Here is a 13479-nt window from a genome sequence, read left to right on the forward strand (position 1 = left end):
AGGCTATAAATATGAGGCTAAGTTCTCCATAATTTTTTGCACTAGTCGAAAACACTTTAAGCTTGTATCTGATTTTTCTTTTCCTCTATACTCTTTGATTAGAGAGTGTTGTGAGGTGTAGTTAGATATTTGCTTTGAGAGAGTGTGGGTGTATTGGGATGCCGGTGTTAGAGAGAAAGAAGTCTATGTGTTGTAACAATTTTCACATAGTGATGTTCTCTGGTTGTCATTTGACAACGGCCGTGGTTTTTTCTCCGATAATTGGAGTTTCCACGTTAAATTCTTGTGTTGTGATTGTGTCTATTTTATTTCTCTGTCAAAGGTGTTTTCTCAATGGGAAATGGTGTCTTATTCCCAACAAGTGGTATTAGAGCTTCGGTTCGGTGGGATTTATTCTTAGTATGCTCTGTGGTTGCAGCCTAGTCTGACCTTCCACATCAGAAAAGAATTTTGTCCTGTGGCTTGAGGTTGAGCTTTGGTTACTGTTGTTGTTGCTGGAAGGCAGTGTGACACTGTGAGAGTACAGTTTGGAAAGGTTCTGGCTAAGGAAAGACTTGGTATTTAAGTGTGTCCATTGTGACCCACCTCTCTTTCCTGGGGACCCTTCTTAGTGCACGGTCTACAGTTGAGTTATACTATTCCAGTATACGGTTGCAACAATGTCAGGATATTCAAGTGATGTGAAGCTTGAAATAGAGAAATTTGATGGAAGAATCAATTTTGGCTTGTGGCAAATACAAGTTAAGGATGTGTTTATACAATCAGGTTTGCACAAGGCGTTGAAGACAAGAAGTATCCTCATGGTATTGCCGCACTACCATGGATAAGGATAAGTTGTGGCAATCGGGTCCACAATTGCACACGGGCATTGGTTGGCGTTGAGATGCAAGGTGTGTGGCAGAGTTAGGTCGATGGCTGAAGAACTTCCAGGAAAAGCCAATTTGGAAGTTGCACCATGAATTTTCAGCAAGGTTTTGATCTGTACCAAGGCGAAATGCTTGGAGTGGTCTAATTCCAAGTGAGTATACTTTCATGGTGGAGTATGATAGTTCTCTGAACTATGATTGTCGGTATAAACAATGGCAGCAAAGAATTGTCGGTGTTGACAATGGAAGCTGAAGATGTGTGACTATTTCAATCAAGGTGGAGATTGTTAGGATTTGGTTGAATTAGTCCCACATTGCTTAGGATAGCAAATGGAGTGGGTGGCCTAGGCTATAAATATGAGGCTAAGTTCTCCATAATTTTTTGCACCAGTCGGAAATACTTTAAGCTTGTATCTGATTTTTCTTTTCCTCTATACTCTTTGATTAGAGAGTGTTGTGAGGTGTAGTTAGATATTTGCTTCGAGAGAGTGTGGGTGTACTGGGGTGCCGGTGTTAGAGAGAAAGAAGTCTATGTGTTGTAACAATTTTCACATAGTGATATTCTCTGGTTGTCGTTTGACAACGGCCGTGATTTTTTCTCCGGTAATTGGAGTTTTCACGTTAAATTCCTGTGTTGTGATTGTGTCTATTTTATTTCTCTGTCAAAGGTGTTTTCTCAAGGGGAAATGGTGTCTTATTCCCAACATTTTTCTACCAAATATATAAATTAAAAAACTTATGAGTATCAATTATCAATTGAAGTGTATAAAATTATAATATAAAAGATCTAAGTTTTTCTATAACATTACCATATTAGTTTTGTGTTGGGTAATAGAAATTGAGCCAGTAGTATGAATAGCCGCTCCAAACCCGTTACAATCAGAAGCTCAATTTAACTTGCCTTATGCGCTTTTTTGTAGAAATCCAGTATCAGTATTCCAATAAGCAAAGAGAACATTTCACGCAACCTCTCCTATTTATTGAGATTTGACACGACTTGCACGAGCTTTTTCTAACAAATTTTTTAATAAAGCCACACCTCACTTCTCAAAAATTTTTTAAGCCCAATGAAAATCTGAAGAAACAAATTGATATTTGCTCTGGATAATCAACACAAGTAAAATAGTTATAAGTTGATATATATTAAAATTTTTAAATTTAGAACTAATTCTTAATCTACCAAAGATTAAATGTTTCTCTAAAACCTACTTCAAACTTTTTCCACCAAAATTTTCTAGTAGCATCTGGTATTTTTTTTTCACGAAAGCCACGACTGAAAGTAATGTCCTTTAATAATGTCCGAAATCGCATGAGCCACGATAGGTGACGGTAAAAATCTGTAAATATTACTTAATATCAATCAGAATACAATATAAGAGGTTAACTTCAAAAAATAAAATTATTGTAGTCTTGTATGGTGTTAAGGAAGTAAACTTAGAATGATAAGCCCTGTTCTAACAGTGAAAACAAAATAAATTTATTCTATGTCCAAAAAATCTGTTATTATAAAGTAACAACCCCAAGTGTATCTAAATCCAATTCCAAAATCTGATATCACCTCTTTTTACCATTTTATTTCACCTAAAAGGGCTGGAGAGGGTGGAGGAGGCTGGAGGTGAGGCGGCGGTTTCCGTGGGAGGAAGAAGACGGTGAAGAGACCTCAGGAGATGGCGCCGATACCGGAGAAGACGATGCCGATGGGACCTCAGGAGACGGCAGCAAGACGCGCACAAAAGACGGCGGCGAAAAAGACGACAACGCGCGCAGAAGACGGATGATGGTATCTGTAACACCTTTATTTTTAACACTTCATTATCGTACTAAAAGTTCAGGTGTTACTTACTTCTAATCCTTTAATTTGTTACTATATTTATTTAATATCAAGCCTTTCTAAATATGAACCGAGTCTTTAATTATTAACGCGAAAAGTCTATACTTTAAAATCACATAGTCACGTATCATATTCACATAAAAATAAATACATAGACTTATTTTCAATTCTTTAATCACAAATCCTACCCCTCTAATAACCAAACAACAAATGTCGAGAGAAAAATTAAATTCTAAGTCTAAACTAAATACAGAAAATGAAAACACATATATACATTAAAGCTCTATAGTCGGCCGTGGCTTCGCGCTTAAGCTTCCTGAACCTGTCACTAAAAAAGAATTTCTATAGGGGAGTGAGAACATCGTCCTTGAAAGGGTTCTCAATAGAGGTTTTAAGAATTGTTATAAGAGGATATTTAAAAGAAAACTGTTTTTCGATTGCACTGATTATCGCTCGTCTTATGAATCTTTTTAAAACCAATTGTTAATCATCCAAAACCTTTCCAAAGAAACAATATTTAATTTTTCAGAAATCCAAAACCCTTCTTTTCTTGTAAGAAAAATCACAATCAGTTTCCTAGACTGTATGAATGACCAACCTGTTCCAAGCATAGGTTAATTAAGTTTATGCTAAACTAACTTGATTTTTCATAGTTTACTAACAACTCAATCAGAAACCAATCATAGTCTACAGCCCATCTCATAATTAATTAACACAATCATCATCTCATCACCAATAATCTCAAAAGTATCGCATCAGAACAAACACAGACAAAATAGATAAAGAAAGCACAGGTATAGATAACAGTTACAGTATATAGCTCAGATAGCAGTTAATAACAGTTTAACAATTAGGCAAACCAAAACAAATTCAAATTCAAGCAAAACATACAAATGCATATGATGCATGCCTGTCTTATGGCTGATGATATCATCTATCGATTATATAGCCAACCCCGACATGTCCTGGTAGCTAACCATGGACAGAAACACCTTTCGCGAAGCAAGCGGGGTTGAGCCACACCCCCCTTGCTACTGCCCGTTCAACCCGGAGCAAGTGGAATAACCACTACTGCTGCTACTACCCAGGTGGGTGTTTATAAGCTCAACCTGGAGCGAGCGGGACGAACCACAATCCTTGCTACTACCCAGGTATCACAAACATACATTCATTCACAAATCATACTTTAAAATCAATCCTTATCATCCTTTATTCAAATTCAATCATCACTATTATCAAATCTTAATCATAATTCTCTTCCCAATAATTCAATTCAAAATATAATTCATTATTTTCTTAAAATAATTCAAGTAAAATAATATCATTCTTAAATTCATAATTTTCTAAATAACCATTTCAAACAAGTCCCAGATTTTATAGAAATTTTGACAGCACCTCCCCTAAAACTTGGACTTTACCACGCTTTTCAGGTCCCATCCAAATATTCCTCAAACTCCTTGAAATCATTACCAAATCACACCAATTCCAATATCTCAAATCAATTTCAATTCTCAGAAATTATTTCCGATAAATCAACAATCCAAATCCAATGTCTCAAACCCTTTTTCATAACTCGGACTCATTTCCAATATCAACAACCGCCAATTTAACAAATCATTCAATAACCCGAAGTATTCATTCTTATCAAATAATCAATAATTTAACAACAAATAATTATAATCGTCCAAAGCAACTCAAATCAATCCATAAGACTTACGAAATCACAAATATATATATATAGCCTTAATATCGATTTATAACAATTCTTGGAAATAAAATGAGTTTAAGAAAAGCGCCTCTACCTCGATTGTCGGAACACGAAACTCTAAAACGCGCCACAAGCTCATTTTCTCTCGGCCCGCAATGGCGGCAGCCGCAACCACAGCCTCAAAGCACTTTCACAGCAACCACAACAACTCTAATCGCAATATATAATAACCGAAACTCAATTTTATAGCGATTAACACTATAAAACCTCAGCGTAAAATAACGAAACGGCGACCAAAAAGATTTCCGGAGCAAAAACGCTTACCGTGTTAAAGAGTAACGAGTGAACCAAACGGCGACAGTCATTGTGGTGGTTCCGACGGCCACATCAAGTTTTCCGGCAGCCAGGCACAGCCACAAGGCCTCCTCGTTCTCCAGCGTGCCTGTCTTCTCCCTCCATTCATGTCTGGTCGCGTCTCCTTCACTCCCACTCGAGCTTCTCCCCGTGGCGGAACCCGTCAGAGGTGATGGCAACCTCAACTACAGCAACAGGGCAGTGGCTTCGTCGACGGTGCGGCGGTCCCAAGCCTGCGACCTTCTCTCTCTTCGCGGCTCTGCACCTCACCGGCGATGATGGCTTCGCAGTGAGGATGCGACTGGGTGCGGTGGCAATGTGTGGCTTCCCTCCTCATTCGCATCTCTCTCTCTCGCCTCAGATCTGATTTGCAACGGCGGCAACAACAGGACGCGACGGCGGTGAGCTGGGGTGGTACGATAGCGCGGCTTCCTCCTTTCTCCTCCCTTCTTCTCCCTCGTGGCGCAACTCAGCTCCCTCTCTTCGCTAATTCCCGGTGTGTGTGTGTTTTATGTTATTGAGTGCCGTTGAGTGAGGAATAGGGTTGGGGGGTTTGCCGGCTGTTGATGGTAAAAAGGGGAAGTGTGGCGGTGAATGTGAGTGGCGGTGAGGGGTTAATGTTAGTGGGTCCTAATTTGGGGATTTTGGGTAGTTTATTAATTTTAATAAAATTAGGATAATAGAGTAATTGAAAATTATTTTAATCAAATAATAATTATATATAAAAATACCGTTTATTTATCATATTACTAATTATTTTCAAATAAGTTTTCTAATTTAAAATATAAGATAATATACTTAATTTTATTTATTCATAAAAAATAAAAGTATTAAACTCCAAATCTCAATTATTTAAATCAGATCATGTAAAATTTTTATTATTTAACAATTACCAAATTTTATAATTTGAATATGAAAATTATCTAATAATTATAAAATTAGATAAAAATATAATTTAATTATAAAAAATTATTTTCAATGAAATAATTTATGAAAATAAAATCTCTAATAAATAAATAAAATTTTAAATCGGCTCATAATAAGATTTTTTAAAAGTTTTGGTTCTTACAGTATCTTATTGGAGGATATGAGAATGGTGTGGGTGACCTAGGGTTAGTAAGGGTAATTTAGATAATATCTTTTTTTTTAAAAAAAACTTAGCGACCACTTTTGTGACTGATTAATTTATAAAATCGGTCGCTAATTTAAAAATTAGCAACCAATTTAGTAACCATAACTTTAGCGACTGAATTAGTAGCCAACCACGTTATTCTATTTACCTATAAATCGATTGCAAAATTGGTCGCTAAATAAAAAAATAGCAACCGATTTTGTAACCAAGAGTCCCAGGGACATTCCTTCTTTTCTTTTGGTTACTAATTCGGTTGCTAAATTAAAAAATAGCAACCGATTTTAGCGACCGTTTATATTCTAGTTGTATAAAACTAGTCGGTTGCTAATTCGGTGACTATTAGTGATCGATTATGTTAGTCACTAAAATCAGTCGCTAAATTAACAATTAGCAACCAATTTAGTGACCATTAATTTAGCGACTGAACTAGCGACCAAATAGTTGTCCACCCTATTTCACTATCAGTTGCAAAATCGGTCGCTAAAATAAAAAATAGCGATCGCTTTTGTGACCAACAGTTCCAAAGATATTATTTTCTGTTTTGGTTGCTAAATCGGTCGCTAAATAAAAAAATAGCGACCGATTTTAATGATCAATTTTATTTTGGTTGTATTTAAAACTTATCAGTCGCTAAAATCGGTCGCTGAATGTAATTTAGCGACCAATATTGATTTGGTCCTAAAAATTCTGTATCGGTCGCTATTAGCAACTAATTTTTTCGGTCGCTAAAATCGATCGCTATTCCAGTATTTTTTTGTAGTGATAGTCTGTATAAACGGCATGTGGCGTAGTAAAAAGACATACAAAGATTTTAAATTTAATACCAGTCATTTAGATGTCAAAACTATATTGTGCAAGTAGAATGATAAAACTCCAGATATTTAACGACAACTTTTTCTATAAACCAGTATATTTCAAAATTGAAAAACTCATTCCTTTCTCATCAGATCTCTCTCCAAATCTCCATCTTTCTATCCACAGTACCGAAACTCAGCACCGCCACTGGATAAACACATAAATTGTGCTCGTGATGCAATCAGAGAAATCACCGTTAGGGACTTTTCATCTATTTGCAAAAATCGAACCTCGATCCATTCACAGTTACTCAATAGGAATGGCTATCTTGCCTTATGGTTGTCACGGGTGAAGCAATCAACGATTGAATAAAATATATGTACTTGTGTATAAATTATCTATTAATTATTATATATTTGTATATAAATATATGTGTTGTTTAACTCATTTTTTAAAATTGTAATTTGTAATACAATTGAACAACTTTAAATCTAAAAGAGTAAATAATTAGTTTTCTTAAGACTAATCCGATAGCTAAAAGGTTTCAATCTTTTAAAATTAACTATAAAAATATTTTTAATCTTTTCAAATAAAGTTATACAATCTTAATTAATTTTACGGTACTTTTGTCTTTTAAAAATTAATGCTAAAGAGTATTTTAGTCTGTTGATAAAATGAATTGTATAAGTAATTTAGTGGTTTTCAAAAAATGATTTTTAATACAATCAAATGATTAAATTACTCTATTAGTCTTTATAATTTTATTAAATTTATAATTAAATCTCTATAATTTAAAAGCTTTCAATTGAGTCCTACACTATTTTAAATTTTATAATTAGATGTTTGCTTCGCAAAAAATATTAAAGTTAATAAAATATTTTCTCAGAATGAAGATACTCACATTTAATCAAAGGTTGCGAGAACAAAACTGGTCAATAACCCAATAAGGTAACTAGTTCAATGGTTCAATTGGAGTTCAATCGGTTTAGTTAAATATAAAATAAAATTATTAAAAATTTGATATATAATTTTAAATATTTAAATTTAATAATTTTAAATAGTTTTAAATAAATTAATTCAGCAAAATTCATAACATTACAATCAGAAAATTAAACTCAGCAAAAAAAAATCAATAAAATTATTCCAAAAAGTTTAACAAAGTAGCACCATCAACACAGCCATTTAACAAACAGAATAGTATCAACAAAAATGATATGAGATCAATCATCATAATTTATTCCAGTTTCATACAAAATTAAATAAAAAATATAAAATAATCAAAAACTCATTAATCGAATATTTCAGGTTTAGAATCATAAAAAACAAAACTTTAAAATTATAAAAATTAACAACAACAAAAAATTGAACAAACTGGAGCTTATCGGTAGCGAAGGAGGAACCAAACATATGGTGACGGAGAAACGAAACAGAGGGCGAGGAAGGAACGAAACCCGCAAGAGAGAAAGCGCAAGCTGTCAGCAAGGGAGGAAAGGTGAGACAGAGATGAGGATCGAGTAAATTGACCAGCGTGGGAGGAATCAAACTGATTAGGCTTGAAGAGGAGACGACGTGAATGTAGAGAAGATGGCCACAAGCTTCGATCTGCAAGTCCAGAGGCAACAACATAGAGGAGAAGAACTTCGATCTGACCCTTTGTCTATCACTGCCGACAGCAACGTACGTGAGGAGAAGAGTTCGGCGACTGCAGGGCTAGGCGCTGGCTGCCGCTACTGGTTGGGCATGAAGTCAGAGAGAGAGAGAGAGAGAGAGAGAGAGAGAGTTTTTTTTAAATTTGAACTGGTTAATCCTTTAAAAACCCTACCGATTTTGACAGTTTACCTATTAACCGTCACTTCGACCGGTTTTTTTTATCGATCTTTTGCAGAGCAATTCGCTACATCAACTGAATCGGTCAGAAGACCAGTTCTCAATTAATTCGATCAAACTGGTCAGTCATGTTCGATTTTCAGAATATTGCATTTAATAGATAAATCTCTAAACTTAAACGTTCTCTCATTTTTAGAATATCCTATTAACTCTAATTCTATGTTTCAAAAAAAGAATAAAATAAAAAACTAAAAATGTCCCACTGTTTTGCTTAAAAGAAAAAGAATTAGGGGAAGGAAAAACACCTTCACTGTTTTGTTTTTTAAAAAGAAGAATTAAGAGGAAAAAGGAAAAAAAAACTCTACAACCAAGTAATTTACTCAACTAAGTCCAACTAAGTTGTATAACCGGTTTTCATATTCACACGCGTTCTTCTTCTTTCATTTACTGACGCAGCTATTGTTTTTTCTTCTTCTTCTTCTTCTTCTCATTCTCCTCATTTTAATTAATCTTTCTTATTTGTTATCATCATTGTCGTTGTTGTCACTATCACCACCACCACCGCTACCATCTCTTCCTCTTCTTCCTCCTTCCATTTAATTTGAATTTTTTTTCTTTTTTCTTTCTTTTTTCTTCTTCCATCATCATCATCATCATCATCATCATCATCATCATCATCATCATCATCATCATCATCATCATTGTGATTCTTGTCATAAGTTTGGATTTGAAATCTTTATGTAGTTGTAGTGTTTCTTATGTGATTTAAGCTATGTTGATGAGTTTTTTGGTATCATCATTTTCAAGTTTCGATGTTATTATGAATTAGATTCATTGTGATTTATGTTTCAATACTTGTTTTGAGTTTAGTTTTTTATGGTGTCACCATTTTAAAATTTTGATGTTATTTTTATTTAAATTTAGTGTGATTCTTATCATAGGCTTAGATTTAGAGCCTCTATGTAGTTGTAGTATTTTTTATGTGATTTAAATCATATTGACGAGTTTTCTGATGTCATCGTTTCTAAATTTTGGTGTTATCATGAGTTAGAAGATTCAACGTGATTCATGTTTCTATGTGTTTGTTTTGAGTTCAACTTTTTTTTGTGTCACCATTTTAAAATTTGTGTTATTTTGATTTAGATTAAGTGTGATTCTTGCCATAGACTTGAGTTTGGTGTCTCTATGTAGCATTCTCCTCCTCCTTCTCCTCCTCCTTATCATCATCATCATAAGAAGAAAAAAATCAAATAAAAAAAAGAATAAATACACAATATTGCCAAATTATCAGAAAGAGAAAGAGGAAAAGAAAACTGATGCATTTCATTAAACCGTTGTACCGGCGGATTATATCAATGGAAAAATACTTTTTCTAGCAGACATTTTCGTCCCTAACCATTGAAAAATACTTTTAAGTCCCTGACGTCCTTAAAAGTTGGACGAATCAGTCCCTCCGTCCAAATGCCTCCGTCAGACTCAACGGAAAAGTTTGACGTAGCTCCCGTAATACTTGTCACGCGTACGCGTCGCCTGACAGACTTCCCTCTCATGCGTACACGTGACACACGTGTACGCGTCGCTATGAATTCAGCAAATCCTCATTTCTTCATGAATTCTTCACTTTGCATGCTTTTTTTCCATTTTTTTCAAGCCATTATTGCCTTCAAAACATTAAATCACTCAAACAAACATATTAAGGCATCGAATGGGAGAAAAGTAAATTAAATTGAGCCCTAACCCCATTACAACCCTTGAAAAGACCTCTTGATATGTGTATCCATGCATTAAATATATGTTGATTGGTAAAAGAAGATCAAGTCTTAGAAAGCAAGATGAGTAGAGAATTGAGAGAATCGACCCTCAAACACTAGAGAGATTATAGCGCAAACACTTCCGGTGAGGGTTCGATTTTCAATCTCTTGTTCCTTGCTTTCACGAGCTTTCTTCTTGCAAGTATATTTATACTTCATTTTGAGATTTGAATTAGTGGAATTCATAAATCATCATACTATCTTAGCCCTACTTGTTCATATATGTTCTTGGAGATTGATTCATTTTTAACCAAGTAGCGCATTTTGCATATTAGTTTATGAACCACAAGAGTTTAGCATGAGGACATGCTAATGTTTAAGTGTGAAAAAGTTGATGAACCACAATTTTATGGTTTATATTGTATTGAATTTGGTGGATTTTATCAACTCTTTCCACATTTATTCACTAAAATAGCATGGTTTTGTGAATTTCTCCTAAGTGTGCTTAATGATTGAAAATATGTTTTCTAGGCTATTAAATTGCTAAATTTAATAATTTAATTTTCTCTCATTCTGTAAATCCCGTGAAATTAGCAAATAATTAGTCAATAAATCGAATTTTAATAAAGAAAATTAAAAATATAAATTTAATATTAAAATAGAATAGAGCTAATTAAAACAAAAATTTTGACACCAATTTTAAAGGATTTGGCCCAAGAATGGACCGAACCGGGTAAACCGGGCCCGTATTGGGCCCAAGGCCCAGCCCAACTCAGCCCAAACTTAATTAAAACAGCCATCTTCCTCTCTCCTTCAGCGAAACACGCTGAAGCTCAGCCATGGAAGAGAAGAATACTTCCAACAACAAAAAAACCTAGCTTGCTTGATCTTCTTTCTTTGATAACTTTTGATTTGGAGCTCTGATTGACGATCCGTTTGCAGCCACGCAACCGCAACGTCGAACTCTACAAAGCCCATAACATTATAAGGTAAGGAAGCCACGTTTTCTTCCTCATTTTTTTCATTTTCAGTTCTGAGTTATTAGGCTTTGGTGTTGAGATTTTGTATAATTTCGATGTTTAGGATCGAATTAACTTTGTGGACTTGCCGGGTCTTGTCCTAATTTTTCGTTGGTGTAAGGGCTTGCAACCTTGCCTTGTGCGTTGTCTCAGAAAATACGCGAAAATCGGCCAAGGTATGGTTTAGGTTTCGCGCGTTTAATATATAAGGTTGTGTGAAAACTGAGGCTAATGCCTTATAAGATAAGTTGAAGTAGTTGAATGCATTAAAAGATTAGTTGTGCGAAGATGTTGGATAAATTTATGGTTGAACTTGTATTGGAATTTATGAGTATGAGTTGTTGGTGTTGAACATGTGTTCTTGGACTTATTAATGATGGGTTGATGATAATATTGTATGAATTGATGAGTGGGCTTGTGTTGGAGTTAAATATCATGAATTGTTGGTGTCATCGAATATGAGTTTTGGAGTTATTAATGATAAGTTGATGATGTGTGGTATGCGTTGATGAGATTTTGGTAATTATGGCTTATTGATTTGTCAATGATAATTATGAGTTGTTATTAATGAATTAAAGGAGTAAGTTAAAGAATGTTTAAAGAGTGTAGATTGTGGTTGAAATGGTGATAATGGGATAGGGCTTGATATATTGTGTATGTGCATATTTGGTGGGTAAGGAATGTGAACTTGGTAAAAGTGGGGTTTAAGTATGTTTTGGTAAAATGTGAATTTTGATGAACTTTGGTAATTCATAATTTTCTCTTTAAGTTTTGAATACAAATGAGGTTTGTTCTAAATTAAACTGTGTTTAATAAGCTTGAGATTGATATAAAGTTTGAGAAAAATAGAATTTTGTAGAGGAAGTTATGGATGACGGAAATTTGGTATATAAAACTGTGATGTAGGTGTTGAAAACTGGTATATAGCAGCTTTCTGACATTCTGCCCATTTTTTTTTGAAAAACGCCCACCCATGCGTGGCGTGGAATTTTGGCGAAGCATGCGCGAGAGGCATGCGTACGTGTGTGTGCAAATTCACGCGTACACATGACTTGATGTACGCTCCACGCGTGCGCGTGGCCTACACATACGTGTGGATGCTGCCTACTGCAAAAATCGGTTTTGACTATTTTAAACCAAATTTTCACTTCTAAATCTCCATTTTCTCCTGGTTAGACTTAAGGTATGTTACTAAGACCAATAGCTAGTTGAAGCTAGGAAAATAAGATAATTTGAGGGCGAAGTAAGAGGTAAAATAAGGAGTTTTATAAAGAAGATGAGAATGTTAAAGGAAGTTTAATGCCATGGATTGATAAATGATGATATATTTATTATAAATGTGAAATGGCTTATGAAAAATGATATCTGAGATACGAGTTTTCCTGGGAAAGAACCGTGGCTCACCACCACGTGTTCCAGGTTGAATCTTGATACTCTGTTGACCCTACGTCGTAAGGCTGACCGGGCACATATAAATTCCTGAGTATGGATAGCCCCCATTGAGTGATTATATGATGATTGAATGTGAACTCTATGCATAGACTCTTGGGGATGCGCGACGGGGGACAGTCTAAGGTTTTCGGACTTGTCGGGTTGGCTGGATAACCGACAGATGGGCCCCATCAGCCATAGGACAGGCATGCATCATATGCATTTATTTGTTTTGTTTGCTATGCTTTTCTTGGGTTTGCCTAATTGATATATATCATCTGCTACCTGTTATACTTGCTATTTGTACTATCTGCTCATTACTTGTGCGTGTTTCTGTTGCAATGTGGATGATGGAGGGATGGAGGAAAAGGAGAAATGGTTTGGAGTTAGATTAGGATTGAAATTGAGTAAGTTAGGTAGATTTAGAATACCTACCCCTATTTATAGTTTCTATTTAGTAATTAAGTTGGATAATTGTATAATGGAGTTCTAGGATTGCCTATGACATTCTCAGGACCTTATTTACTATACGCGTGGCACTTTTATCATGCTGAGAACCTCCGGTTCTCATTCCATATTGCATTATTATTTTTCAGATGCAAGTTGAGAGGCTCCTCACTAGGTGTCTGAATCCTAGGAAGCGAAGTAGCCCTTAGGTGTATTTTGGTTTACTATTTGTATATATGTATATATGTATCTAGCTTACTCTCCAAGTAACTTGTGTATGCTGCACCTCATAGAGGTTGAGGGAGAGATAGGAGTTTA

Source organism: Arachis duranensis, chromosome 4 (genome assembly GCF_000817695.3).
Source record: "Arachis duranensis cultivar V14167 chromosome 4, aradu.V14167.gnm2.J7QH, whole genome shotgun sequence".
NCBI lineage: Eukaryota > Viridiplantae > Streptophyta > Magnoliopsida > Fabales > Fabaceae > Arachis > Arachis duranensis.